Genomic DNA, 12,826 nt, shown 5'->3' with positions numbered 1-12,826 from the left:
ATCCGAAGCCTGGAGCCAGGAACTTTTTCTGGGTCTCCCACACGGGTGCAGGGTCCCAAGGCTTTGGGCTGTCATTGACTGCTTTCCCAGGCCACAGGCAGGGAGCTGGATGGGAAGAGGGGCTGCCGGGATTAGAACTGGTGCCGATATGGGATCCTGGTGCGTTCAAGGCGAGGATCTTAGCCCTTAGGCCACCACGCCGGGTCCAGAAGTCCTTTTTTAAAAAAGAAGTAGAAAAACATGTGGTATGGAGGCTACGTGGTAATGGAGGCTGAGCTTGCAGTGACTCATTCACAAAGCAAGGGACCGCCAGGACTCCAGCAGTATCCATGGAGAAGGGCTTGTGAAGGAAGTTTCTGCTAAGGCAACCCCCAACCCGGCTACCACCTTACATTTTACTCTGGCCTCTAGAATTGTGAGAGTAAATTTTAATTGTTTTAATCAGCCAAGTTTATAGCAGCTACAGGAAGCAAAGGCACACCCAAAGAAGTGTAGAAATGATGGAAAAACAAAACCAAATCATGTTGCATCATAATGCACAGAGGGAAGCTAAACTGTGCATGCGATACAAGTGTTTTGCTTCCCCTGCTCGGGCTCACAGCTGAGTGGCTCCTCTTTTTACCCATCCTAAAATTTGGTATGACGTTTGAGACACCTACCCGGGCCATCATCATGCAAGTCTTTAGTAGAAATGTGTCCTATTTCTTTCACCTGATGAATTGTTACATGCTACCATATGGTAGTTCCTGTATTCATGGTTATTTTAGGCTGCTTCCATATGGGTTTATATCAGAGATAAGGCAGGAGGAATGCTGTACTCAGAATGATTTGGAATTAAGTTTTATTCCAAAATAGAAGCTTTGGAGCCCAGAAGCATGCCTCATGACCTATGGGAGCTTACGTTCATTGCTTATAAATGTCTCACCAATAACATATGACAGGCTAGTTGGGTTTTGCAGATGACAAAGCAAAATTTTCAATTCAAAGCATCTAGCATAGCGTATATGCTCCAAAACAAAAGCAATGTTATTCACTGATAAAGTATGTGAATTATAAGGTGATTGTGTAACACTGAAAACATTGCAAAGAGATGGGACATTATGTATCTGTTATCTGAAATATTGGAATCTGGTGGCATTTTGGAATATTTGCATATACCAACTGAGGAATTGTTGATGGAAACTCACATCAAAACAGGAAATTCATTCACATTTCACATATACCTTGTGATTTTATACGGTAGTTTTACTAAACCTGTATTTTGCCTTACAATTGAACAGATGATGTTAGGTGTGGAATTTCCACATGTGGTGTTCTATTGATACTCAAAAATTTCATGGTTCGGACCATACTGGACTTGAGGTTTTCAGATTAACTGTGCTAATTTGTAATAAAGAGCAACACAGAGCCAGAATCACATGGGGTGTACGCAGTGCAGCAGGGATACTCAGGGAAATGAAAACCAATGATCTACAGTGTGCTAAGATGCTCAGAACACAGAGCACTTGGGGTGTCTCCTGATAAATAGGAATAACAGCCCCTTTCTCCAAGGTCACTAGAGAGGTCTGGGCTTGTTCATGACATAGCACAGATTTAGAGTTTTGGTTTTAAATCTGTAGGATTCAAGAGGGCCAAGCTATGGGTATTGCTGACTTTTCTGTTCTGTACTGAACGGTGTTCATCATGCTGATCTAAGCCTTCATGTCTCCTCTGTAATTGATTATCATCCTAATTTTCCTTGAATTCAGAAGAAAGATTTTGATATACAAAGTCTTAGTGGATATCAAATTCTGGACAAACTTGATTTAGATTTGTGAAACATGTCCTTGTCCATCTAGTTTAATATAAATATCTCTTTTCACAGCAGAACCATGACTGCAATATAGTAAAATGTTGACCACATTTTCTGTAAAACACGAAAGTTGAATTTTGAATGATATTAACAGTTATCACTTATCAATTACTACTAGAAACCCAAAACTACCCTAACAATTAAATATCTACTCTTCCATCTAATCACTCAATACCTTATCTAACCCATATTTTAATAATGTTCGCAGTTGAAGAAATAACAGCTTACATATATATATGTGTATGTATATGTTCTGTGCCAACCATCTTACACATGTAAGATAAGACTCGATGGTACCTCAGACACAGCTTCCAAAGCTAAGAAGCCTGGGCTTGATTTCTGACTCTTCAGCTTCACTCTGGCCAAGCTATTCACTCTTTGGTCCTTGCCTTCCACATCTGTGCAAAAAGGATGGTACAAGTACCTACCTTATAGGATTACTATGACGACAAAAGAAATGACTCCAAGTAAAGCTCTGGAAACAGTTCCTAGCAGACACTAAGTGCTTAGTAAATGGCAGCTATTACAATTATTACTGTCTGTAAGTAAATACAATAGCAATGAAAACAAATGGAAAAGAATGAACATGCCACATAAGCTCATGAGCAGGGTCTTGGGGCATTGCCATGGTGCAGTAAGCTAATCTTCCACCTGTGAAGCCAGCATCCCATATGACCTCTGGTTCATGTCTTGGCTACTCCACTTCTGATCCAGCTCCCTGCTAGTGGCTTGGAAGGGCAGCAGAGCATGGCCCAAGGCCTTGGGCTCCTGCACCAATGTGCGAAACCCAGAAGAAGTTCTTGGCTTCCAGCTTTCGGCCAGTTGAACTCTCTCTAAGTAATTCTGACTTTCAAATGAAGTAAATAAATATTAAAAACAAAACAAAGCAAAACAAAAGAGGAAAACTCAGCCTTAGTCAGGATGAATGGTTTGATTGAAGGTGAAAGTGTCTTTTAGTTTTCACAAATGTGTATGCTGTATTATCATGCTGATGATTATCTAAAACAATAAAACAATAAAAAGGCATTTTATGCATAATATGGATGACCTAGGAATATGTGGATATGAAGATGTGGCTTTAGTATCCAGGCAAGATAAAGGTTTATAGATCAAATGCCTTCCCAGGTGCATTAGCAGGAGGCTCAACTGGAAACAGAGTAGCTGAGCACTTTGATAAGGGTCGTTCGTATCATAACTAGCAGCTTAACTTGCTGTACAAAACCACTCCCTGCCCCATTCTTCTTTGGGGCAGTAACATCCAAGGTATGCATCCAGAGCTCCAAAGATACAGGCAGATATTGATCAATGTGAGTCTAGGTCCATGAAGAAGGTGAAGAGCAAGGATGAAGGAGGACAAGGTAGAAGCGGAGAGGAAGAAGAGTATAGAAGGAGGAGGAGGAAAAGGAGGAAGAAAGAAGAACAGACTCTAACAAAGGACACAGTGGTTTAATTAAGGTATGTAGTCATCAGGCTTAACTCATTATGAGACTGAAAAAACATAAATCATGAATAACATAGGATCACAGAATTTAAAAATATTCTTTGTGTTTAAAGAGCTTCCAGCAAACATAGGAAGTTGTCAGCTTCATGTTAAATACTATTATGGTAACAACAATAATAGCGCCGTCATCATTGCCGTCAGCATTACCACCATTCATGGCAGATGATGCTACTCTATGTAACAGTGCATTTCAGACACAGGCTAGAATACAGTAGGATTATTGAAATCAAATTACTGGATCAAGGCCAGCATCTAAAAACTGCCAAATGGGATACAGCAATTAAAACAAAACCTAAAAGAATAGAAAGTTTTCAAAACATGTTTTATATGGTACACAATTTGAAGTGATTTTTTTCAATATACACATACACACTTAGGTGAAGGTACACATACACACACCAAAAAAGTCGGTCAAAAATGTGTGTTGTAGGGGCCAGTGCTGTGGTAGAGAGGAGTAAGCTGTCATCTGTAATACCAGTGTCCCATATGGGTGCTAGTTTGGATCCTGACTGTTGTACTTCTGAACCAACTCTCTGCTAATATTCTTGGGAAAGCGGAAGAGGACTGCCCAAGCATTTGGGCGCATGTGCCCATGTGCCCATGTGGGAGACCTGAATGGAGCTCTTCCAAGACAGCTACTGCTTAGCCTAGCCTTGGCCATTACAGCCACTTACAGAGTCCATCAGTGGATGGAAGAGTTCTCTGTATACCTTTCAGAAAATATTAAGGAAAAACAAAAAGAAAGAAAATGTGCATTGTCTTCCCCTTGACAGCTCTTTCAGGCCCTTATGGTTCTGTTGCTAAACTTCCCTTCTTTTATATCCCCATTCTCGGCAAAAGAGAGTTTCTACACCATGAGTGCTTGTAACACCCCTTTATCATAGTTTTCCAAAGACTTTAACAAAAAGGAAGCATCAATGTTCCACTACATCTAAGTCCTTTTATGTGCCAGACCCTGTCCTAATTGCCTTACAATGCCTATTCGTCTAGACCCTTTAAGCAAGGGATAGAAACACAAATATAAAGGGCATAAGCCAAGTAAATATAGTTGTCTGCATAACTTATAACTCAATGAACTATGATGCAAATTGATTTATATATTCCCTGGAATCTATTTGCCTTGTCCTCTACCTTCCCTATCGTGTGTTGGCCTGCCTCTCAGATGACCCAACTCTTTCCATGGGTGACTCCAGAGCTCAATATCTCTATCTTACGGCCACAAGTGGAGCAGAATGTGTATCATGTGAGCTTAGCTTTTCCTAAATTCCTACTCTCATGAAATTCCTTGAGTTTCCCTCCCATCTCTGCATGAATAGGTGGAGTCAACCACAGTAAACTTCATAGTTTATAAACTTTATAGAGCTGAGTCTGAGCAGTAGTCACAGGAAAAAGACAGGGGACTTGTTGCCAGAAAAAGGAGAATGGATGTTGAACAAACTCAAGCAGGAGTCATCCATGAAGGCCTCACAGTCCTGTGAGCAGGATGTTCTACACAGTTCATTCTGAACTAAAGATCAGAATGACTATGTAATGTGAGTAGGGCCATTTTCAACAGGGCAAGGAACAATTCCAGTCTAGAACTCTCAGGTCTTATTCCCTGTTCTCTACAATAGCTCTTCACCAGCACTTTCTTCCCCACTCCTTACTGTGAGCAAATTCCCTTTCTCCACTTCAGCCACAAGCTCTTATGCTTACATCAACTAAAGTCTGGATTCTGATTTTTGAATCAAGTTTTTCCAGCTTGTACCCTGTAGATTATTTTCTAAAGGATAAATGGAGAAGGCTGCATCCATCCTATTGTAGCCAGAATGGCAGTCTAATATATTTACCATTTAGTCTTTTATAGAAAAGTCTCAGCAACCACTGACCAAAATCACTGGTAAAGAAGTGAACTGGGCCTAGGCAATGTTTATTTAACTTCCCACCTCTGGAGTCCTGTGCCAAGCTGGAGTAATCAGCACTCCTTATAGCCAGCCCCTGCCCAAGAGATCATGCACAGACGATTGACTGATATGAGCAACATGTCAGCCTTGGGGTTCACAGAATGCAAGCCAGACGATGCTGAACAGGACTTTCAAATATTTACCTTTTCAGTTTGTTTTGGAAGGTGATTCTTTCCTTATTCCTGTGAGTCTGTTATCTCAGTGGTTAAATGTCATGTTTATCCTCACAATAAATATGAAGTCCCCATTATCACTGGACTTTTCTGGGCACCATTTGAGTGGCTCTTCCGAGTGGTGTCACAGAACATGGGATTTAAGGTTACCTGTGAAGCATCCATAACTAATTTGCTAATGACAACAGTCCAAGCCCTAAAGTCCAGGCTTACTGTACTATTCAGTAGAAGACCAGACACAATTTAAGTGTTTAGTAAAACTTGGTGTAATGCTCAGAAATAATTAAAGCTGCAGACTCTGCATTAAAGAGGTTGTCTTAGTTTATTCTACCCCATGACCTCTGCTAAATTCCTTATCCACCCAATGCTTTAATATCTTCTTCCGTGAAGTGGGAAAGATAGACGTAATTAGTTGAAAAAAGGTTATAGGGGATAAATTTGTTAGACTCTGTGCCACCCATAATTATGAGAGTGCCTTAAAGGTAGTAGGGACCATTTATAGACTAGTGGTTGATATTTGAGTATCTGTTACATGTAATAATATGCTAAGAGCTTTACATGGATTATCTTGAACCTGTAATCCTGCCACTGTCACCTGACTTATGATATTCTTCCATAGGAGAAAGGAGGAATCAGCTACAGCTGGTGTGTGGGGAACTGTGCAGAATCCACAACCTGTCTTATCTATGCCACATTCAGAAATAGATCTTTAGCTGGATGATATCATACTCAAGTGGCTGGGGAAAAAAATCCCTTTAAAATAGCACACACACAAAAACAACAGCTCAGAGCTTAACTTTAATTTGCTTAACTTCCTTTTAAGATAGGAAAGGGGCAGCTTTTAAAATCTAGATATAGTGCACGCTTGAGAGTGTGTCAATCAGGTGAACATCACCTGTCAAACGTATCCCGCACACAAAATCCTTGTAAGTCTCTCCTCTGGGCCCTAAGAACTGTATTTTCTCTTTCGGTCCACCAGGAGTTTTCTTTATATGTAAAAATGCCAGCTTCCTAGGTTCACTGTGAGAAGGAAATTAGCCACTATGCAAAATCTCATGAGGAGCGTGACTACTCCTCTTCAGACTGTGATCCTCACCAAAACCTCGCTCACCTGCTTTTACCCCACTGGCTCTGGGTTATCCAGGGTCAGAACCAAGCACATTCCGGTGCAGCAGCTCAGCCGCTTAGCCAGAAAAGAAAACAAAGCATTGATTAGAATCATGGGATCTAGATGTACAAACGGTATGAGAATCCCATGTCAACATTGTCTGGGAACTTCTGTAGCAGAAACCTGAACCCTTAAGACCCAGAGATGGCTTAATAAATGTGTCCTGTCCTCTAATACCTTTACACTGCCGCCTGGGTCTGCGCTACTGAGAACAACGCAAAAGCCTGGGGGCCCCAGGCAAGCACAACGATGCTACTGCATCTCATAAACCATCTGCAGATAACTCCTCCACAGGCAGTGGGTGACTGCAACTCTAATCTGATTACATGGGCCAGGCCTGAGAAGTAATAGCTGCTTTCCACACAGGGCAAAAGTGAACAACAGCCAAATTGGCTTTGTAATAATGATTCGTCATTTTCTTCCTTTCAGCACAAAATATGCTGCCTGGAATCCACAGGGATGCAATTTCTAGAGCTGTGTTCTGGCTCTCTGGACAAGTGCGTGGAGAGGACTGAGACACCACTGACAGATTCCACCTGTTCTAACAGCAGTAGTCGCCAGACCCTTTGCTGGGCATTTGCCAGGTGCCCAGCAGATGTTGTCTCATGTGGTACTCAGAGCAATCAATCCACTATGAATAGGAATCATTACCATCTCTGTTATTATTGCTGAGAAAACCAATGCTTGATATCACATAGCTTATTTGAGACAGAAATCTATTAAAAGGCAAGTCAGCTAAGCTGCAGGTCTAACTCCCAATCACACTGATTTTCCTGTCTAAGGTGTGTACAGCACAACATTCTCTGCGGCCAGCTCCCAGGAGGCATACACAGAGAAAGAAGCCGGGAGGGACTGCATCCAGTCCAACAGCCGAATCTAAGCCTGGGCTGGCTACAAGAGAGGCAAGAGTTAAACGGAAAAGTGGGCCCTTATGTGAGAGTGTTCTAGTTTCTGTTTTAAACTGTACTACTGGGAAAAACTACAAGACTTCCCTGTTCCTTATTAAAAACAGAAAATCTGTTTAGGCAGCAGCTATAGCACAAAAGCTAGATATATTATGGGCAAAAAGAAAAAGAAGCCAAGCTGAAGGGAAGCCAACCCCATGGAGGCAGCACTTCAAGTGCTCTGGCTAAGGGATCTGCAGATCTCTTATTAAACACAGTGTCTCTCTGAGGTCAGAAAAGCAACAAAGAATAGCAATACTTCATACAGCAATGGAGAGACTATTTCCTAAGGGAAACAAAGAATTGCTTCCTGACTTCCTCCCTCCTTCGCTCCTCCTTCCTCTTCCTCTTCTTTCTCAACTCATTGATGAGGATCTTAGGTTGTGATCATGGGTTTGTAATTCTGAAGGAGACTGGTAATTAGGTTCTTCATTGTCATGGAAAGGACATGCGTCAATTTCACAGGAGATATATTTTCTTAAAATCTGGGCATTTATAGTTATTTGATATGATCTGGCTCTAATGCCTACCTGACTTGTTGAGGAACTTCACTGAACTTGCACATATTCTACTAAGACCATGCCAAAGACATTTGTACTCAATACTGAATGGATCAATGTTAGGAGAACTCCAAAGTCAAGGTCTTTCCTGTGACCTAGTGCTTCAGCTTCAAATAAAATTGCATGTCACTTTTAACATGGTTGGAAATGGGGAAAAAAGGGTTGTGTCTTCCCTTGAAAATTTACATAGATGCCTCTGGCTTAAGAATTAGTTTTATGTAGACTTGGAAACTGCCAAAATCCAGAGTTTTGGGTTCCCTCTCAAGATGTGGGGTGAGTTTTGCCTCTGCCCTGGGATACTAGGTAGTGCTTAGAGACATTTTTGGCTGTAACATCTGATGGGGTATGACTGGTGTGTAGTGTAAGAAGTCCAGGGATGCCATTAAGCTTTCTACAATGCACCGAAGTGCCCTCACCCCAACCAAGATTCATCTAATCCTGAGTGTTGGTAGTTCCAAGGCTGAAAAAGCACTGGTTATCCTATTGTTGACAGTGAAAGGAAATGTAGATATTAAAATAAGAACACCTCTCTCTCTTTTAACTCTTCCTTACTTTCACAAGACCCTTTACATTCTATAGGGTATCTGTGTCTGGGATGTTGAGAAAACCCAAAGGGAAATTAGAGCAAAGATCAATAATAAACATAACAGTGATGATTCACATTGATAAACCGCTCTACTGCTTACCAGGCACTCTGTATATTAAACCAACCGGAGTTTTGCAGAGAAAGGAAGTTGGAAAATTTCCCTTAGAATCTTTCCCGTTTTATGCATTTTCAGAATTAACGGTTTAAAGCAAATTAGAAATAGATTAGCCAAGGTACCTTTGGTCAAACAGAAAAGCAACTACATGATAGGAAATTGTAATAATCAATCACAGGCATCTGGTTCCGATTCCCGGAGCTCGATGTAGCTTCTGCCGGCATCTGCTGCCCAGGGCAGAGCTCCAGCCACGGCCTGACTCACAGCAAGAATGCTTTGGGACACGCAGAGATACAGAGTTCTCATTTTCAGAGAAGATGCTGCCCTGAGGGGATTGGAGGCATCCATGCCTTCCTTGTCATAACTATGGAGCACCTTTCATTGGTTCTATGGGCCTAAAGTGAGTACTGACATGCTGTAAATTCAGTTTTGAGTTCCTTATTGTTTTAAAATGAAGATGCCTACCCACCTGCAATTGATGGCTAAGAGAATGGAGAGGTTATGCTACTGTCCTCAGGTAGACAAATGGCAGCAATAGATCTGACCCATGATTGCTCTGCACCAAATGTGCATGTTTTCTATTGTGTACTTAAGAATCTGTGAACGTGTAATGTTTATCATGAAGAGTTACTGATGGAACATTGGTTGTCATCATCGTTTTCAGGGAGGGAAATGAAAGAAAGAAAAGAAAAGCTCATGTGGAGACAACACACGTCTTCCGCTCTTCTTTGGTGAGTTCCCCATCCAAGGAGAGGGAATATACCAGCACCTGTCTCATTCACCCTTGTTGATGTGCCTTAGTAGCTAGACACCCCAGATTAAATTTCATGTTTGCTGTTGTGTGTGTACACGAAAGCTCTGTAAACAATAGGCTATTTCCATTGCTACCTTTTGTTCTATCGTAATTATTGTCATGCTGACTCCCTGGCAGTGCAATTGCACACACGTTAACAAAATAGACAGCCCACTGTAGTGGCCTGTTGGCTTGTGTACTCGCCTTGAATGTACTGGGTCTAATCCCGGTGCTCCTGCTTCCCATTCAGCTCCCTGCTTGTGACCTGGGAAGGCAGTCAGGGATGGCTCAAGGCTTTGGACTCTGAATCCATATGGGAGACCCAGAAGGAGCTCCTGGCTCCTTGCTTTGGATTGGCTCAGCTCTGGCCATTGCAGCCACTTGGGGAGTGAATCATTGGATGGAAGATCTTCCTCTCTCTGTCTCCTCCTCTGTGTATATCTGACTTTACAATAAAAAATAAATAAATCTTTGGGCCTGGCATGGTGGCCTATTGGTTAAAGTCCTTGCCTTGCACCCACTGGGATCCTATATGGGTGCCGGTTCTAATCCCAACGATCCTGCTTCACATCCAGCTCCCTTGTTGTGGCCTGAGAAAGCAGTCAAGGATGGGCAGAAGCCTTAGGACCCAGAGGGAACTCCCAGCTCCTGGTTTTGGATCGGCTCAGCTCCAGCTATTGTGGCCACTTGGGGAGTGAATCATTGCACAGAAAATCTTCCTCTCTCTGTCTCTTCCTCTGTGTATATCTGACTTTACAATAAAAATAAAATAAATCTTTAAAAATAAATAAATAAATCTTAAAAAAAACAGACATTGTTTTGATAATAGAAGATTCCCATACAGTTGAAAGCAATATTACAGAGCAATTCCTAATTCCCTTCTATCAGTTTCTTCCATAGAATCCCTATTGTTTAACTTACAATCAGGCACCTGCCTCTGACATGACCCATGCACCTCATCATATTTCCCCAGCTTTAGATGCATGCCTGTGTGTCTGTGTTTAATTCTATGCATTTTACCATGTGAACACTGATTGTATCGTACAATGTGTAGCTTCAGTACAAATCAAAATAAAACCTTATTAATACACACTATTGATGTTGACACAGTTGTCAATTGATTCATTGATGGTCCTTTCTGTTCCAGCCACTTAGATGGGGAAAAGAAAAAGATTTAACAAGCAGGAGAAGAAGGTTCCTATTCTCATGGGCCTACCGGTCTCACGGGAGACAGGAATGTAGGTAATTATGAGTACAATATAAGATAAGGAAAGTATTTTGTTTAGTTACAAAAATTATACAAATAAGTGAAATTATGTTTCAGTGCCTATACTACCAACCTTTATTCCTTTATTCCTTTATTCTTAAGATATTTGTATTTTACTACTATGCATATTTTATATTAATTGTACTCCTGGGATATATATATATATATATAATGTTTTATATATATATAATGCTTATATATGTAATATATATAATGTTTTTTAAATATTTGCTCTCATGATCTATTGATATCTGTGTGTCTCTTTTCATTGTAACACTTCAAGTGAGTATGTTGAAACAAACTCCAGATTTGATTTGCTGATGCACAGATTCTCCCATTTTGTTATTATAAGATTACATAGAATTCAACCTATCCTTAACTAAATAAAAAACACTTGTCAGAAAAGCAGGGAATTTTGGTACATTGGCAGGTGCTTTTAAGTTTTTTATAGAACAGTATGTCACGCCCACGTGAAAAATGCTGTTGGGGTAAGTCAGAAGAAACGTGCTTGTTACAATTGACTATTGTCATGTCCACACATAAGACAGTTTCCCAGCTTTGTGTGTGTGTGTGTGTGTGTGTGTGTGTGTGTGTGTGAGTGTGCGCAAGTGTGTGTGTTAAATCAGTTCACCTACACATGAACCAAAATACATTTTTCTTTCTTGCTAAAGCTGAAGAATTCTCTCCTGCAGTATGTTTCCGATGCAGCATTTAAGAGCCATGCGACAATTGCAGCAGATACTAGTAGAAAAAAAGAACGATAAGATGTAGATGATTTCTTCTTTTTCTCTATTCCATCTGCATGCCTGCGGAGGCTGGTACATCCCTAATGTAGGTGGGGGACCTGGGGTATATGAAGGGACAGCCCATGACCAAGATCACAGTCCACAGCACTGACTAGTCAGGATTACAGAATCCATTATTGAGGACCTACTCTGTGCAACCCACAGTATCAGGTGGGGAACCATATGAGGAGGAGAATCTAACAGTAAGGTCTGTTTACCACCTAGTATATTTATAGCACGGAGCTACATTCTGGAATCACAAACAACCTAAAATGCAGAGTCTAGGTGGGAAGTCAAGAACTAGAAGCATTATAAGAGTGATACAAAAACAACAAAATACTTGATTAAAAAAATATATGGCATGTTATAAATACTTTAAGATTATCAAAATGAAAACAGGAATTTGAGAGGCAAGTCAATGGATAATATTCGGATATGGTGAAATGTAAATTGTGGTCTTGAAAGTTAGTGGGAGTTGTATGAAATGGAAGAGCAGGGCAAAGAGCAAAAATGAGAGGCATTAGGTGCTAGAAATCGAGGTCAGAACAGAGACCTTGGCTTTTTGTATTTGAAACAGTCAAGTTGACATTTGATTTGTAGCCCCTTATGTAAACTCTAGGATTTACAGGTCTCTTAACTGTTTGAGTAAGTCTCATCAGCAGGAGGAAACAGGATAGCACCTATGCTATTGGGCTGTATTAATACATGCTAATATTGCAGCTACTATTAAGTGAAGCGCTTAACATAATAGCCAAGTGACAAGGGGTGGCAAGGAACAAGAGGAGTAACAGAAGAATGAACAGGGTTCATGAGTGACTTGAAGCTGGGTAGAAGAATTAAGTTTCCCTGCAGACCCTCACTTGAGCATGAACCACAAACTTCAGCATGTGCCTAGGGGATTTTGAGTGAATCCAATGAAATGAAGACAAATATGCATATGAAATGTTAGTTACAACACATGTGGTATTCATACCTAACCCATGTCAAACAAGGAAAGCTCTGAAGTATGTGGGTAAGATCTGCAAAGGATAAATGGGAGGAGGGTAACTGGATTGGAAAGGTGACCAGAGCCAATGGAACAACCTCCAGCTGAGCAGAGTGACCCTGCTGGTCTCATGGTAGACAAGCTCTCTTCTTGG

At 41.0% G+C, this 12,826-nt stretch overlaps 1 protein-coding gene across 12 annotated transcripts in view; it reads right to left on the bottom strand.

Moving 5' to 3' along the window:
- LDB2 (LIM domain binding 2) overlaps positions 1 to 12,826 on the bottom strand; it is a 340,789-nt gene that overhangs the window by 126,190 nt on the left and 201,773 nt on the right. The gene's annotated exons all lie outside the window — the stretch shown is intronic.

Source organism: Ochotona princeps, chromosome 11 (genome assembly GCF_030435755.1).
Source record: "Ochotona princeps isolate mOchPri1 chromosome 11, mOchPri1.hap1, whole genome shotgun sequence".
In the NCBI taxonomy this organism is placed as follows: Eukaryota; Metazoa; Chordata; class Mammalia; order Lagomorpha; family Ochotonidae; genus Ochotona; species Ochotona princeps.
This window is presented reverse-complemented; position numbering and strand designations above follow the sequence as displayed.